Raw genomic sequence first — 18,249 nt, 5'->3', positions numbered from 1 at the left:
GGCAGAGGGATTAAAAACAGCAGCACGAGCAAAGATGAAATACTGGAACTCAGGAGAACAGTGGGAAGAAGCTTGGCAGTGCCCAGCTAGGCAAAGCACCTGCTGGCATCGAGTGGAGAGGACTGCATTTAGCAGGCAAGAGGTCCCGCCGTCAGCCAGCATAAATCAGCCCTGATTCTCACTGGCAGCCTGGCTGCACTCAGGAACAAAAGTTTTACGGCCCCACTCCAGCGCCGATGGCTTGATCCCACAGAGGCGGAGCACTGCCTGTATTTATGTGATGTGCAGGATGGCGAGCAGAGGAATCCAGGCTAGTGGCAATGAGAGCACTGCCTCAAAGCAAAATAAATCCTTGGAAGGAAACATATAAAACTACTATCGTGCCCTCCTTCAACTCTTTAAATCCTCACTCATGCTTGCAAACTACCCAGCAACATTCAAGCACTGGCGGATTGCAATGCCTCTTCTCTACAAATCATTTCTAAAGAACCTGGTATTCTCCTTTTCGATTTACTCGGGACATGCATTGTCTCACTGTGATGAGTGGACACCATATCTTGGCTTGCATTCATCCCAACAAGGTGCAGGCAATTAATTAAGACCCTTTGTTAAGGGCACAGTCTTCTTGGGCTGTTCTCCAAAGGTGATTCAGTCCACCCCATCAACTCTGGGAGCTTTGTGAAACTAACTTAGGTACGGGTGTTAAACACCAAAAAGCAGGTGGGGTGAATTAATTCAGGCTTGTGCATGTGTGGTTCTGATCGCTATACAGGGCCTCTTGTTGCTGCCACTAAGTAGTAAAATGCCAAACATGGCTCATACCAATTCCACCTCTCACTAATATGTTTTGTCAGCTCATCATAATCTTAAAAGAAACCTTTAAGTGCTCGGAGGCATCTTGGTTTCTAATTAGGCTCCGTCAGATTTTGTGGTCTCATATGCCTATTTAGTCAAGTTAACCTGGCTCACGCTGTTGCTAGCTTCAAACATATGTACTTGAGATCAGTTTTTTCCACTTGGAAAAAGATAATGTCTACAGTTTCCTCCCCTCAGATAAGCTTAAGAAGAAAAGAAAATGAAGTAATGTCCCTGCCACCCAATATACATGTGGGTCTGTATCCCACCTCCAGAATAGCTCCCAAACCAGAACACCCCGTACAGAGATCTGGCACCTTTCTCTTGCAGCATGTTTAAAAGCCTGCACAGCTGTACTATGAATCCATCCCCTTTCTGCTATGCCCTCAGCTCTTGCCACAATCAACAGGTGAGTTGGACACTTTCGAGGCAATATTCAATCGGCCTGAAGTCCCAGTTGCCTTCTGCACTCATTTATTTCTCTCCCCTCAGCCAAAGGTATGATGGGAGGCATAGGGCTGTGACCCAGGTGGCCCAGCCACTGCTTAATGTTAGACAGAACCAGTCTTCAAAGAAGGAGTACGGTCCAAGAGAATGAGACTTACTCTAGTGCACTCACACTATAAAATGTTATGCACTTCAGAAGTTTTCAGTCTTAAAGTAAGATTCAAATGCAAAGTGTGAATGGTTTACACCAGCACCTGGCCTTCTCAGCAGCTGAATATGCATAAACCGTGTTGAAGTTGACAAAAGGAATGATCAAAGCACCAGGAAGCCATCATAAAACTGAGTTGTGGTTATGGGAACTGTAAGGAACTTAAACTTCTAACTGGAAGAATCAAACCCTGACTGCCCGATTAGGGAAAGACTTCTCCTGAAGCCACCCAAGACACAGGTTTACACCAGCTGCAGATCTGGCCCTATTTGAAACTCTATCACAGAAAGCAAATTACATTCAGTTTCTTAGGAACTGCCCGAGATCTTAGCTGCACATTACTGGCATCCAAAGACAGAAATCAAAGCACAGGATACTTCAAGGGGGTGAACCAGAGAGGAAAAGAATTCATGGATTTCTAAGCCATCACAAAAGATTTTGATAAGCTGCTGTTCATTACCACTCTTAGTATTTGTATTTTCAAAGACGTCACAGTGTTCTCATCACTTTGCAAACAACAAGCCAGAATCCACAGACTTTTCCAAGAAAACTACCTAGTCAGGTTAATGCAAAAACCCAAACTCCATCCAAAAAAGCAGAAAATTCAAAGCTGACTCAGTCTGACTCATTACAAAACACTTTCTGAAACTTCTTTTCATCAACTATTTGCTTACTATAAAACATTTGATCTAATACAATTTTTTAAATTCTTTAAACCTTGCAACTGTGTAATTCCTTTCTGATACAAGTAATTTTCAACTGTAGCATTTTTATCACCTTTAAATCCATATGCAGTGTCTGAGTGAATTCTCTGATGCTACTCACAGAACTCTGACAGTGACTCCAGGGAAAAGCTACTGACCTGTTGTGGTGGTGATCTGTGTAATGCACAGCACTTGTGCTCCCTTTGACTACAACCTGAACCTCGCCTCAATAATCCTTCCTTTGTGGTGGCATTCCCTTCTCATCCAGCTGCCAAAAGGAGATCTGAAATAAACACAATTAACATCCATCAGTTATGCCTTTTTTTTTTTTTTTCCTGCTAAGCATCCAAAAAAAATATCTTAGATAAACAAACAAAACAAAACACTTGGCCTGAACCAAATCCTGGCTCCAAAATTTCTGGATAAGAAATTTGTGCTTGGCATCTGTCACATTACATCCAGTGAAGTAAATTTACCTCAGATGTGTCCATTACTACGGTATCTGGACCCCAAACCACCTGGTGGGTCGGAGGATGTCTTTTGGCATCTTTCAGGACATGGCCCAGGGGTATCTCTGCACTCTGGGGTCAGGGACACTCCAGTTGCACCTGAGAGAGCTAATCCTGACCCAGAAACACTGAGCAGCGCAGAGAGAGATGGACTCGGGTTGGGTTTACATGAGCAGCCTGCTATCGGGATCAGAGCACCTCTGTGACCCCGTGGCTAACTGAAGTCAGGACTAGCTTTGGGACCTCTTCCTCTCCATGGACATGCCTTTAGGCCTGGACACATCTCACTTACCTTTAGGGACCTGCCTGAGGTGGCTCAGGTGAGGGACATCCCCAAGGCACTCATACAATCAACATCGAGAGAGGTACCTTTGGAGACTTCAGTCTCTCACAATTAGCTGCAATGCCTTAGGCCAATTCGAGACAAATGGTCTAAGCCAGCCAGTGCCTTAGATCCTGCTCTTCCTTTGTGCTCAGTTATCCTGGCTGCTGTTTGGCTCACACCCAAAAATGCAGCACCTCGGGAAGCCTGCATCACAACCCAGTCTTTCCAAACAGCATTATCTGCAAAGCTGTAAAGATGCATGTATATCTTCAGTTCTCATACAGCATATCTTTCCTTCCTATTGACCGTCCATCATTGCTCTAACTTCCAGGAAACACAAGGGATTTGCTGTGGCATGTGGGACTTGAGGGAAAGACGTATTGCTAAAATAGAAGAGGGTGAGAGGCTGCAGAGCTCTGAATGAGCTGCCTTGTCTTTACAGCTTCTACTGAGCTAAAATTTTGCCTAAAATGACTAATTAATGCTGGACAAGCCCACAGCGGTTCCTCATCAGCTCTGGAGCAGAGGAGCCCATCTCTATGGTGATACAACATTAAAGGGCTGGGTCCAAAATGTTATTCTGGCAGGAAGACGCATGCACCAGGCCAGAATCTGAGATCCTGGGTGAGCTGGTTGTAACTCTGGTGGAGATACTCCAGGCTTACCCTGGTGTCACTGAGATCAGCCCTGGCCTGCAGCCTTTGAGGAGCGCTCCATCCTGTCGTGCAGATGGTTTGCCTTCTAATTTGGAGGGGCTGAATGACTTTTCAAACCTTTGATTCCTGACTGATGTATTCACTTCAGGAGACACAAAAGTACAAAATCTCAGCATGGAGTGACTCCCGTGCTTTCTTTTTCTTTCCTTCCCACCCCCCAGCCCCCGCCCCTTGTCTTTTCCTTTCTTCTCTCCCTGGACAGTTTTATAATTTTGGCATGCGGCCAGAATGTCTGTCCTTATTAGCCTGGGCTGGCTGTGAAACACCTGCAGCCCATTATAGCAGGAGGATGAAAAAAATCAGTTGTCATAGGTAAAGTAATGACCACTTATTTCTTTGTTTTAACATACTAAAAGGACAGTTGAGAAGGGAAGCAAAAAACGGCATAGCTTTACCATCACACCTGCCATTGACTGGACTCAACTGTAGACACTGGATCATATTTTTATCCGGTAAGTGACTCCAATAACTTGTTCTCACTTCACACCAGCTAGGGTTCTTGCTGCATTTGAATAGTGCCTTGTGCACCTTTTTTAAATGTATGTCTTTATTACGAACTAAGTAGGCACTAGGATGAAAATTCCCTCTGGGCAGGTTATAACTAGACTGCCTACTGGCATATCCCTCTAATATCCCAGCTGGTACTGGCTGCAAACTCTGCCAGATCCAGGAAAGCCTCCAAATAATGGCAAGGCAAAAGGGCTACAGGGTGGGGCAGACTCTTCCGAGTCCCATGGGCCACCGCCTCAACCAAAAGAATGTCTGCACATCCGAAAGACGGACCAGGGTATAGGCAGTGATGCAGAAGCAGTACTCAGGGCATCACTGCAGCTCTTGGCTCTGGAGCTGTGCAAAACCTTCCACAATAAACAAAGAAATTTCCATGATCTAGGTACACGGGGACACTGGTGACACAGTGAAAGGCAATATCTGCTCGCCCAACTCCCAGCCTACAGAACTCCATCTTACCTCAAAGACCAGACAACTGTACTTCTGCAGGACTATCCATCTGGAGGTGAGCCCTACTTACAATCACAAAATCCTACTTCAAAAGATATATTTCTACACAAGGATGCCTATAACTCAGAAGAGGTGCTGGGTGCCTGCTAAGATGTTGACAGTAAAGAGATCAAAACATCCTTCAGATTGCCTACTGTTTAGTAGTGCCACGACCAAAACATGCCTGGGCTGAAGGAAAGGCCACAATCAGACCTCCTGGTGTAGATGTCTCACTGAAGGCGTATGTACATTGCAGGGGATGCCAGAGAGAGAGGATCTGGGAGGACAGCTAGAGGTCTAAATAATTTATGATGCTCTTGAACTATGACAACAAAGTAGGTAGCTCAAATGCAGCTCCAGGAGTTTTGCTATTGAAAGCAGGCTCACTCTCTAAGGACTAGATGGTATTTCAATCCCAACAGCCCATTCAGTGAAAATACCACAGTCGGGATGTCAAGAAACCCAGAGTTCCTTCCAAAACTGCTGTGTTTTAATCAACTTGTCTAGCTGCAAGGCAGTTGAGACATTTACCCCAGCAGCTGATGTTTTTTGTTCTGCATCAAGTGGAGTGCAGCCATTTAAAAAAAAAAAAAAAAATAGGAAAAGAACAACTTTTGACCACAAGGGACTCCGCCAAATATTCCCACTTCTGTCCTGGAGCATGGAAACGCAAGTCTGCTGTTGCACACAGGTCTGACTATTTGCATTTTTAATAATTCAAGAGTTTAATTAGTATCATGGCCTTAATCAGAGGCTGAAAATACAGCTGAAGTCATCAGAGCTTAATTAGTTGTAAAAAAAAATTCTGCAGTCTGAAAATGTCTCTACTAACATCAAGGTCTGTCCTTAGCTTGATGCTTTGGGGTTCAGATGAGCTTTTACCTGTTGCTTCCAATTTCCTGTACCAGCACACCTCAGAATAGCTCAAAATCCTCAAACAATATCAAGCCAAATCAGTGGGCTTCCCTGTTTATCCCTATGAACTGTCCTACAGCTTTCTTAAACTGGACTCAGAAAAAAACTGACTGGATTGAAGAGAATATCTTAATTTAAGCCAGGTGTATCCCACAAGCTGCATGTGCATTTCCCCTCTACAGGAAATACAACACTCTGAAAACATCAACAAGTATCACTGGACCTTCAGTCAAATCAGCAGGGACACAGTCCTGAGGGAAATACTGACGTATGGCCAGAAAAATCACGATTTTGGTGTGGAACTGCAGAGGCTGTCCTATGCGGCAGTGAACACTGGTCCCTTGCAGCCCACGTTGGGTGGTGAAGCACAGGAGTTTTGGTGCTGCTTCCCTGCTCGAGTGGGATGATGTGGTCTTCAGGGGGAATTATCACCGATTTGGCCTGAGGGAACCTGGAGCCTTGGCAACAGCCATCCATTTACTCACTGGACAGACGACTAGCGTTGTACAGGACATCCTGGATGAACTTTTTCAAACAATATGTGATTTAATGGTGGGATTCATCACCACCCAATGCTGTGGAGGCCAAATATATAAGCAGGTTCAAAAATGGATTAGCAAAATTCATGGAAGATAGGTCAATCACAGACAATTAAATATGGTAATCCGGATGCAACTTGTAGTTCAGGAAGTTAGCCGGTCTAATGCCCTTCCACCTCTGATTTACTTGTAAAAAGGAAGCCAGAAAAATTCTCCTCATGCCAAAACTGTCCCTTGGCTCCAAGCATTAGCTAGAATCACAGTAAATTATTTTTTTTGGCAGGGGGAGGGGGGCTACATTTTCTTTCAGTAATGATATTACAGCATGCTATTTATTTCCCTCTGCAGCTCCTGAACCTCTGTGTAACCTCCCATCTTCCTGTCCCCTTAGGAATATCACAAATAAATTAGTGAAACCTACTGGAAGGTGATAGTAATCACAGATACCACTAAATTCCATTTAGCATGGAATTAGGAATCCAATCACTTATGTACATAGGAAAGGGCTGACTGGATCATACTGAAAAAACATTCTGTCTTTGAGAGTACTAGACCAGAGGAAGATGCTGGAAACTCAAGACGGAAAAATATAAGTCGGTTTGTCCACAAGGAAAGTTTCTTTTAACCCCAGGACAGTTACTGTTTGATTTATTCCCTGACACATGCCTATGTAGAGGCTAGTTTTATATATATAAACTACATACACACAGCACATTTCATACTGCAGTGTTATGTATCCCCATCCCCTTTGAATCCTGCTAAATTCTTGCAAACTCTTGACCCAAAGAGCAGCTTATGGCATGGGTTATCTGCTCTCTTCTCCCTTGTCTACTTCCCTTCTGCAAGCATTTCTATCCATTGTCTGTTTTTTGAAGGTGTTTAGGGGGTTTGCTGGAGAGCAGAGGACAAGATGACAAATGAGCTAACACACAGCAATGGAATGTAAGTGAGTCTCAGCTATTTTTAATTAAGAAGCGATGACAGCTGACTAAATTCCCTGACACTGCAGTTAAAGGCTCCCTGACCCAGACATTATTGGACACACTCCTAAGAGCAATATATATTGGTCCCGACGGTGCTTCTATTATTGTCCCCGCCGTCTCGACAGATGCAGGACTAACAAAATCTATGTCTATTATCAGCATGCAAATAGGGAGATAAATGTGTGAATGCTTATGAGCAGGAGGAGGCAGCAGGTGAGAGGAGGACAACAAAGGTCATTTTCAAGGGAGTGCTGAAAGTGCCAATGTTTGGTTCCAATAAATGTTCAAAAGGTTTGGACAAATTTAACTGCCGTTTTCATTTTCGGTTGGTTAAACCAATGATAGATTGACCATGAGAGAGTCGGAGAGACAGAAAGAACATTTCCTGATGTAAGGGAGATAAAAGATAAGAGGCAAAGCAGTATGGTACCTTGGACTGCCTTTTCTCAGCCCACAGATCACAGGGAGGACTCAATGGAGAAAGTTTTTCTTCTAATTCCCAGACCAGAGAGTCCAGCAACCTGACGAAGTGATTTGGACTTTGGAGGACAGGGATTCACCTGGCTTCATATAAGGACTTTTTAGCAGAGATGAGAATACAGTCAAGGTGTCCAGCTCCCACTGTCACAACAGACTGGCAAGAAACTGACTGTTTCAACAACAGGCTGTCTTGGAAAGATGTCAAGAGGAAGGTACCAACCACAAAAAGACAATACAAAACTCATTTTCGTTCTCGGGGCTTGCCCAGAAATGAATCCAGCATCAGATTCCTTTACCTGGAGCTCACTAATCAGTTTTAGCAGGACAGACAAAGAAAAGACACCCTTCTGCCCTTTCCAAAGCATCATGGAGCAAGGGGGTGAAGCGGCACACGCGGCAAAGTCACACACATCACGTACAAACTTGGCGTGAGCAAGACAAATACATTAAGTAACAACATCAGGAACTTTCCAGCATGGTTGCACGGTGGGAGGGGGAAAGAGTTGCTTTCTGCTGTTGCTAAGACAGTTCCCCCACCCTTGCTCTCTGCCAGCCCAATCCAGGGGCTTTCTCCTCTCATTGGCTCACCAGCCGCATCGAATGATCATGACAGGTTTTCCTCCTCCTCGCCCTATTGGCTTCTGCCTATGGCCTATTATCAGGGGAGAGCAAATCAGACACGTAATCAATAGTTTGCGAGAAGGAGCAGGGCTGTGCGATGATACATTTGCATTAAATCTCTTGCTGCCGATGTCTCTGCATTCAGATAAGCACGGATTAGCCGCCTTGGCCATGCTCGCAGAGGTAAGCGTAGATGTGCAGAGCGATAGCGAAGCAGCGCTGCAGCGAGCTGTCAGCCAAAGGCAGCCGCTGCACGCTCTGCTCCTGAACTTCAGGCCAGGCTCGACCCGACGAGAAGCTCAGATCCCAACCTCGCAGGCAAACCGGCACGATTCAGGGACCATCAACATCCCGCCCGGGCATGGGTCTAGAGGCACGGAGCACGCTTCCTTTCTGGCAGCCTGTCTGAACTAGTGTCCCCAGCCTGCGTACTCATTAGGGCAGCCAGCTCGGAAAATAAGGAAAAGTTGTATAGCAGGGGAGAAATCTTTCCTGCAGTACTGTAAGTGATGCCCCCTCCAGCAAGCTTTTAGAAAGTTACTTGGTCTGAAGGTGTCTGGAGGCCTTCTAAGGCAGGCAGAGAGCATGGCGGCTCCACAAGGCCGGAGCAAGTTTCCCTGGCTTGAACCAGAATGGGCGATGACAATCAGCTACCACAACAGTGCTGCTTGGTCACTGCCAGCCTTCAGAAGTTCAGGAACAGTGGTTCCTTTATCTTGTAGCATCCCTGTCAGCTTGGCTCTCCCCACCCCGCCAAAACCCCATCACTGAGCAGCGACACACAGAAGCACTGGGACAGATTCCCAGTCCTGCCACAGACCAGGTCAAGGCCTGGAACCGGACGCAGAGGCAAGGCAGATGAGTTGGAACATTTTTCCAGCTACAAGCAAAATGGGTTCGAGTTGACACCATGCGTCAATGAAATAACAGTGCAAAACAACCAGATGTTGCCAATGGCTTTAAAACGAACTGTGAAATAAAACTTACTCCTTGGTGATGGGGACCTCAGGCACCAGGGCATCAAGCGCACGACCAGGTTAAGTTTGAGTAACTACCGAACTGGCCTCAGGCCTTAAAGCTTTGCAGTTTAATTTGCCCAAGTAAAGCAGCTGATAAAATATCCCCAGGCACCTTGGGACGCTGGTGAAATAGCAACCCTTTGGCTATTTTCTTTCACCACACAGGTGAGTCAGCATCCGGACTACGGAAGAAAAATTGGTGTTTCCTTTTCTGTTCAGGACTGCAAGTGACTGGCAGCAGAAGGAGCTCAGTCCAGTTTCCAGCCTGTTCCTAACAGACACGTATGTGGACTACAAGAGGTCAATGAACCCAGCAAAGCCATCCACTGTGGCTGGATGCACATACATCGGATGTATGCCGTCTCCTAAACACTAGAACTTCCTAGCCTGGACAGTCCACTTGCTCTCTGTCATTTACGTTGTACAGAGGTTCCATTAGGAAAAGTTATAACTTAAACTGTTGTAAAATAATACAATTATAAGGCAAGACACAGGAAAATTTTCTATGGAAATTTCCACAGCCAATCTATTTGTTTATTTCAGGAGTGGGGGTGGTTGGACACAAAACACTGGGTCAGTTAAAAAAAATCCTAGGTGTCTGACCTGAATAAATCCATTTTTATAAAATCCATGGGGATGGTTTCTTCAATATAAGATGGAACTTCAAGTTAAAAGGAGGAAAGAGAAGAAAAGAGCGTGCATAAAAATCAGGTTCAAATCCCTGCTTGGCCTCACTCAGTAAAGACTTTGAATTAGATCTACAGTTACTTAAATGGCTTCAAATATTTTGGGATCTCTCCCCAGTTCATATGATCTAAGTTTCATCCTGAGGCAGAACAGGAAGAGTGTTCTGAGCTCTCAAAAATGTTCATGACTTCGGACAAATACATTATACCCAGCTTCAAAACAAATCTGTTCTCTTTTTGATCTTATATAATACTCTAGATGCCTGTGTTTTGATTCTTCCCAATTGTGCGCTCAAACTGGTACAGAGCTCAATGAAAGAAAATTAATGGACTGGAAGGAAACCTACACTATTTTTTTTTATATCTCTAAACCATGTGCCTCTTCTCTAGTTACCTTTACAGAGAAGAAAAGCATGAAATTTAGCAACAACCAAGATGACAAAAAAATGAACTCAAATAAGAACCCCTATCATGAGTTAAGCCTGCTTCAGCCACTCAAGAAGATAGAGCCTACGAATGAAGCCCTTGTGATCAATAAAAGCCTTTTAAATAAAATGAAAACTCTTTCAGACTAATTCAAGAAGCAACCTACAATGGAAGAGATTTAGTCCTTGACAGCCTGGGATCAAACCTGTTTTCCTCTTACTGTTAGTGTCTACTCAACAACATTTATCTGGACCTATCAGATTTGCTGTAGATGGGAAAATAATTATATTCCTGCCCTGAATATGTAGGAAATATCCAACAGAAAGGCAGAGCTGGTGTGTTATAACCTATGCTGCTGTGACTATCATGGTGGGCAGTTCGCTTTTGCATGCTCACGCCACCACCGAGGGAGGAAGGAGTGTTCCCTTACCTGGCAATATGCTGTCTGGAATGGCCACGTTGTACCCGTCCTCAGCAGGAAAGGCAAAGAGAATGGGTGTGCACTTCTTCACCTCCAACACTTTGCAGGCACAACCTGAGGTAACAGGAATAAGAAATATTTGAATATAAGGAATAATACAACGGATGACCTGACAGCAAGCCCCTGGCCCAAGAGAAGGAAGAATTGTGTCCATAGCTCTACTTCCTCACCCCAATTCTGCTTATCATGATGTATCTGCTCCTGGCCCAGGGCTTGGCCCTCAGGGCTTCCAGGCTGCCATTCACCACCGGGTCTGGCATAGCTGACTGAGGATAAGGAGCCAAGAAACCTGAGAGCCATTTCTGAGCCAACAGCCTGTGCTCCCAGATTTAATTTTGTTTTCAGATTTCCACTTTGAAAGATGTTCATAATTCTTTTCAGATTTGTCTTGCCTTAAAAATTATTGAAATGTCAGTTGTTTTGTCATTTTTGTTACAGAGAGGAAACTATTTTCCATATGCATCTCAGAATTTTTCACAAGAAAAAAATCCAAGGATACAGCCATCCTTACTTAGCATACTGTATAACTGTCCATGCAGGGATTTGATTTCTGCCTGTCTGCTTCTGGTTTGTTTCCCAGCTCCATTTCATTAATATAATTTCTCAAGAAGTTCATATCATTAATAAAGCCAAGCCACAGGAATACTTCTCATAACTGCTCTATTTCTCTGATGCCAAAGGCAAAGGTCTCCAAAGAAAGGTCTCCAAACTTCAATTTCATCTTTAAATAGTTCTATGCAAGCTAACTCAATATTGCTAGTCCCATTTTGCTATTAAACAGAGGCACAAGAGAGTGATAAGCATTGTCCCAGGCCATAAAATAAGTAGAAAAAGACAACCAAACCCTGAGTCCTCATCCACAGCCTCTTGCTCTGTCCCAGTGGACAACATTCTTCTCTATGATTACTTAAAACATTGGGGTCTTCTGTGAAACAGACTGGGATGCTAATTTTTGAGGTGAAATGACCAACCCAGCATGGGAAATCACGTAAGTGAATATAATACTCTCAACTTCCTGAACTCTTGCACAATAAACAGCTTAACAACTTGTTTCCCACAGAGACACCTGTATTTTAGTAGCAGATAAGAAGTGACACATGTATATACATAGCCATTTTTTTTTCCTAGCTGTAAACACACACATACATATCCATATATGCATAAACATAAAATACATGCATATGTATATATCAAAGTTATTAAAATTAGAAGGAACTTTGATGTTGGACTCGGCATGGTCTGAAAAAAAGCTAATTACACCACAGCACAGCTGTGGGAATGAACTGCCTGCTCTGTGCACAGCACTTGAGGCACATAAAATCCACAGACCTATTTGGAGGAGAGCACAGAGCCAAGATGTTTCCCTCAAGATGCTTCTTCCCACCCATCACACCTATCACCTGCTCATGAAAATGAACTTCCCACGTCTCCACTGGTTACACCTTGACCCCCTCCTTTCCTGAGCATGTGCCACCCCACAATACTCGTTCAGTATCACCACAACACCTGGCTACCTAACAATTACATTTTTTGTAATTGAAGTGCAGACATATCTAAATAAGCCAGGATGAGACAGCTGGATGTCTTTGGTAGTCATGCCTGTGCTCTCATGAATCCTCACTATTAAAGCAAAACAAGTTAAAAAGAAGAAAACTAACAAGTTTCTAGACTCATTTGTTTAGAATGACAGATAGACAAACAGTAATTTTTTAATTTTTTTTATTTTTTTTTAACAAACAGCTTTTTATAACTCATAACCCAAAATAAGCCCTGACCCAGCTGTGGTGCCATGTTAAACAGTAATTACTCTATATAAGGCTGACCAAATGGGAATATTTGTGGGCCAGTGGAATGAAATTATTTTAGGACTCACACAAACTTTCTCTGGGAGTGGTGAGACTAGCTGTGGGTAATGTGGCGTACCTAAGAAACAAGAGGACACAGGAGGGTTTTTTTCTTCTTCTTCCAAGCCTCCATTAAAACTCACTAGGTGACATTAAATGCCTTTCCCAAGTTTCTGCTCAAGGGAAAAGGAAAAAAATAATGTAGAAGTGAGATTTGTTTACCTCTCTATAAAAGAGGCTTCATTATGTCACTGCACACATTTTGAGATTCTCCCTCAACCTGGCTACCCGTCACGCCTGCTAAACCACACCCAAACATATGGCAGAGCAGAAGTGAGCAAAGGTGCAAAGTAAGACCCAGGTAATATTTCACTATAGTAGGGGAAAAAAAGAAAATCAAGCCTCATCTCCAGCTGTTACCTACCATTCAGGTTGCTTCACCATGTGCTGCTGTGCAACATCAGCCACTAAAAGGTCCATCATCAGGCATTTTCCTGCTAGGACTGTCACAGGCACCTCTCTCCAACCCAGCCCACTTGCTACATGGATGGCTCCTTGCCACCACGCTGCCACAAAGCCAAACCCGTGGTGGAGACTGGCCTCATGGCGAGTTGGCCCTTTTTACTTGACCTTTGCTTGAAATTATGCTAAACTACATCAACGCACATTTCAGAGTCATTTTTCATCTCATCTGTGCTAAGGGTGCGCTCACACTCCTGATCTTTTGGCAACGTTTGGGCTCACTGAATCTGCGCTGCTGAGGCTACAGGAGGAAGAGCCCATAAATCCAAACTCCCTCATCCTCTCAAATACTGAGTTCATTATTTCAAAGTGCCTGATTTTGAAGCAGGTGAGGTAGCACAGCCTGCAGAGAAAGGAACAAAGGTCCTGCAACCTGGGGCATGTCCTGCCTTGTAGGAGGGTGGGGATCTCTGTGGGGAATCCTAGAAGAAGAGGCTGATAGAGTTTTCAGAGTGGCAATGCTCAGTTCAAAAACCTGCAAAAATTAGTGGCATGCCATTCTGGTGCAAGTGGCAGTTTTCCAGTTTCCAAAATAGCCCTCCTCCTTATGTCACGGTAAAACAGAGCAAAAATGGAAAGTGGTTTAGCAAGTAGGAACACTGCAATTCAAAATAGAATCGGAGAGGATTAAAGCAAATACCCAGACTGTTCTAACCTGTGTTTACGGCCCAAATACTGTACCAATTCCTGTTATTTTCAGGGGGTTCTTCCTGTGTTGTAACATTCTCTCTGGGTTTAAACTTGGCCCATGCAACATATGACTCATCTGACTACAAATCGCTGCTGGGCAAGTGCTGCAGGTTTTGCAGATGCTTATCACTGACAACCCATCCTACAGCCTTGGAGCCCAGTGCAGCACATTACATGTGGGTTTCTGATGGAGGGGTAGGAAGAAAATGACAGCATCTGCCTAACCCTAAATTTTCATCCTTAATTGAGGACTTCAAAAATAAGTCCATTTTCTGAGCAGGATGGTAGGTGGAAAATAAAATAAAGCTAGTTTTTAATGATCTCGGTGAAACTCAAGTCCATTTTCTAGTTAATATGCACCCTTGCACCCAGGAATTTCAAGTTAAAAATTCATTTCTATGGAACTCCTGTTATCTTCAGCACCAAGTGCTGACAATGGCCAAACTAATCCCAGGTAGGACTCCTCTGCCTTCACTGATGTAAAACAGATTCACCGTTTTCAGGCTTGCTTTTCATTCTACCTGACTTTCTGCATTCCAGAAGATAACTTCTTTTTATGCCTGTCTCCGATTAGTTCTTTGAATTACCTCCATGTTACGTGATTATTCAATGCTGAGTCCACCCTGCCATTCTTCATTCTCTTTCAATGACCCACACAAGTGCCAGTACCATACAGATACTCAGAGACACAGTAATGCCTTTAGTTACCGTGTTGAATTCACAGGTGAGATCAATTTTAGCTGCAACAACTCACAAGATGTAGCAGGAGGTAATTCAAAGAATAAAAATTCACAGAATAGAAAGAGACGAAGAAAGAGAAAAAAAGATAATCATTCAGAAGCAATGGACTTGTGTAATAAACCGCAGCCTTACAGTACCTTTGTACAAATACTGTACAAATTCAGCAACAGGCTATAAACCTTCTGAGCTCTTAATTACCAGTTCAAGTCACAATTGGTAAGGCTCTTCTAATAGAAAGGAGCAAAAAGGTAATCGCTTTGGTTGACTGGATGCTGAACATCTCACCTATAAACAGCTCCTCCTTAGGCTGTTTGCCAGCGGGAAGGAGCGACCGTGAATTGGGACAGCAGCTTCTGTTGTGTGGCTCACAGAAGGGACTTCCCCAGTACTGCTATATCCTGAAAGAGAAGGAAATTCACACTCAGTAGTGGAATTAGATGTGATCTCCACATTTAATGAGTCATTGACTGCCGAAGAGCCCAGCTCTGTTTGCATGCTGAAAGTCTGATATATGCCTAAAAAGAGAGTGAGTCTAGGCCCGGAGAATTCAGGTATTTCAGTCCGTTGGCAAGTGCATGAGAGTCCAGCTGACCGCAGTGGACATGCCTGTCAGCACAAGTTACCCGAGAGCCAGAGCCTCTCGCCGAAGCAGCGCCCGAGGTCGGAGCGAGCTGCGCCGCCTGCTCCAGCGTTCTCCTGCGGAAACCAGCCGAGCAGCGCCGGCAGCTCAAGGCACCCGCCGGCCCTTAGGCACAAACCTGACCCGCAGAGCAGCAGGGCTTCCCAGTGCAGGAGCTGTGAGCCCTCCGCTCAAGGCTCCGCGGCTCTCCGGAGAGCCGGACTCCGGCCTCGGAGCCCTGATCCACCCTCTCGATGCTCCCCTGGCTAAGGACAGCTCCACATCCACATTTCTGTTTTCATTGGCTAAGACCAGGCTCACGTGAAAGTCATCCTTAGTCTCTTCTTTAGATAGAGATGAGTCTGCAACCTTCCTTTAAACGCAGTCAAGGTAAGCATGACACAGAAGTTACAAGCTAATTAAAGAGAACTATGGAAAACAAATGTACATACCTTTTGTTCCACTGGTTGCTTTAAAACACAATGCTGGGGTTTATCCCTTCTCTCTCAATCTGTCACCAACACTCAACTACATGGGAGAAGAAGAATTTAAATTAAACTCCAACATTATGTCTAGTTCATTACTAACACCTCCTAAACAGTGCTGAACCTCTCACATAGATACTTTGTGCTATAACCCCAAACTACAGGGCCAATAAAGCCACAACTGACAGCAGTTACGGAATTGGGCTATATTCTGAATTAAAATATAAGAAACAAGTAATAAAAACAGCAACAACAATAAAAAAAAATCTGATTTCCGCAGAAGTTACTTAACTTCCCAAGCCTAAAATGTTCATTGCAGTCTTTAAATCTGAGATGCGTGTGTGTGACAGATGGCTGCTCCTGCAGTACAAGTGATACACCACCTTGGTACAAATATTTTATTGTACAAATATTCATCAGATAATTTCTACAATAACTGTATCGGGTAGGATCATTAACTCCACCTCTAATTTTACTGATAAGTAGGCTGAGGCAGAAGGGTGGAGAGGATTATCTAAAGTGAATAAGTAACAATGAGAACTCCAAAGCATCCTCCCATCTCTGAGTCCATCTAGGGGGTGTTTTTCAATTAAAAAAAGAAATCTTTGGCCCAGCTTGACCCAATACCAGCTGAAGTTTGAAGACTTACAAAAACAAACAAACAAACTATGGACTTCAGCTCACACTCTAGGTTCATAGCTAATGAAGCATTTACATTACACTAAAAATGTGGCTTAGCTTAAGTATCCATTTTTAACTATCAACTGAAGTGAAAACATTAATTCATGCAAATCAATGTTCCCTAAACAATAATTTTCCTCTAGAATGTTTCTTCTTTTTTAACATAAGCTCTTATCTAACATAACCCATTTAAAGTATTATATCTGCAGAGTTCAGCAATTAGCTCTGTAAATCGTTTTCCCTGAGTGTATAGAAGGTTACATTACATAGTGAAATATAAAGTGTACGCTATAGTGAATGAAAACCTCTCTTTGAACAATGATTATCTTTCAAAAAGGCTGGGATAAGGGCCAGATTACCAAAATGAATTCAAGCCAGCTATCAGAGTTCTACTTGTACATCCAAAGTCCCCTGTTATTTCATGCAAGTATCCACTTTCAGTGCATCTTCAGCGGTTTTCAAATGTAATTGTTTATATGTAATACCCACAGATCATGTTTTCCTGAAAACACGGCCAGAAAAATCCAATCTGAGAAATAAACAAGCAAGCAAATAGGAAATGACTGCAAATGAAAGCACAGAAAGAAGGAAGGGGCGGTACATAAAGCAGCCAAATGAAGGCAGGAGATGGCCCTGAGGGTACCTCAGATGCTACTGAAAGTGAGGACAAGGACGGCGAGGCTGCACCTTGTCTGTTCACCAATGCAGAGCAAACTCATGAGAGTCACAGAGAATTGTAGAAAAATAGTACTTCATGTGGAGATTGTAAAAGACTGCTGGAAATCACCTAAGCCATCCCTCCATTCAAAACATGGGTAACCTCAAAACTGAATCTGGTCTTGTCCACTTGAGCTCTGAAAATCCCTAAGAACAGAGATCCCACAGTCTCACTGGGCACCTGCTCCGGTGCTGCATCACTGCCCCAGGGTTGGGCCATCCACACCCCCCGCCATGTCCAATCACAATTTCCCCCTGTTTGCAGCTATGACAGATGATATTTTTTTTTTTTCTCAGTTGCTTAAAGAAGGCTTCATTCAGTTCTTCCTCTCAATCAGGTGGTTCACAGGAGATACCCATCAGGATACCCCTCTTTGTGGGCCTCTCCGACCCTGACCTGCACGCTCCCAACACACACTGCTACTCCTTTGCACAAACCACAACCCTCTTTCCTTGCTTTCCATGTACATCTTTGTCAGAGTTGTATCCATCCGTCGCAACACTGGTCACGTGAACTATTCCACCATGCCTGCCATTCCAGGAAACCTTGATTAAAGTCCTTAGTACTAAGGGACTAATTAAATAAAAGTACTGTTACACGCATTAGGTGAAGCAAGGCACACAGATACCAAGAGGGCAAATTGCCCAGCATCAAGTGATAGTGACAGAGCTGTGAAGACAATATAGGAACCCAAAGTCACCATCCTACATGTTACCTTTTAGACTAAACAGCCTTTGATGATGTCCTCAGAGGGCAAAATGAGAAGGGGAGCTTCTCATGGAGAACAGTCATATGGGGCCAGATGCTCAGCAGATCAAAACTGCTTTCAGTGCAGCTATGCCAGTTTACATCAGTTGACAATGTGACCTATATAATGGAAACTAGCTTGAAGCAGCTAAGGAATATAACCTTGATTTATTCCAAATACATTATATTTAACGCTGTCACTTATCTTATACATGCCAACATGCAAGCTCAGGAGACAGACACATTTCGATACTCTCAGCTGGGAATCGTGTTCTTGCAATGCTCTTAG

The sequence above is a fragment of the Tyto alba genome, unplaced genomic scaffold, assembly GCF_018691265.1.
Source record: "Tyto alba isolate M040663 unplaced genomic scaffold, T.alba_DEE_v4.0 Super-Scaffold_32, whole genome shotgun sequence".
NCBI classification, from domain to species: Eukaryota; Metazoa; Chordata; class Aves; order Strigiformes; family Tytonidae; genus Tyto; species Tyto alba.
This window is presented reverse-complemented; position numbering follows the sequence as displayed.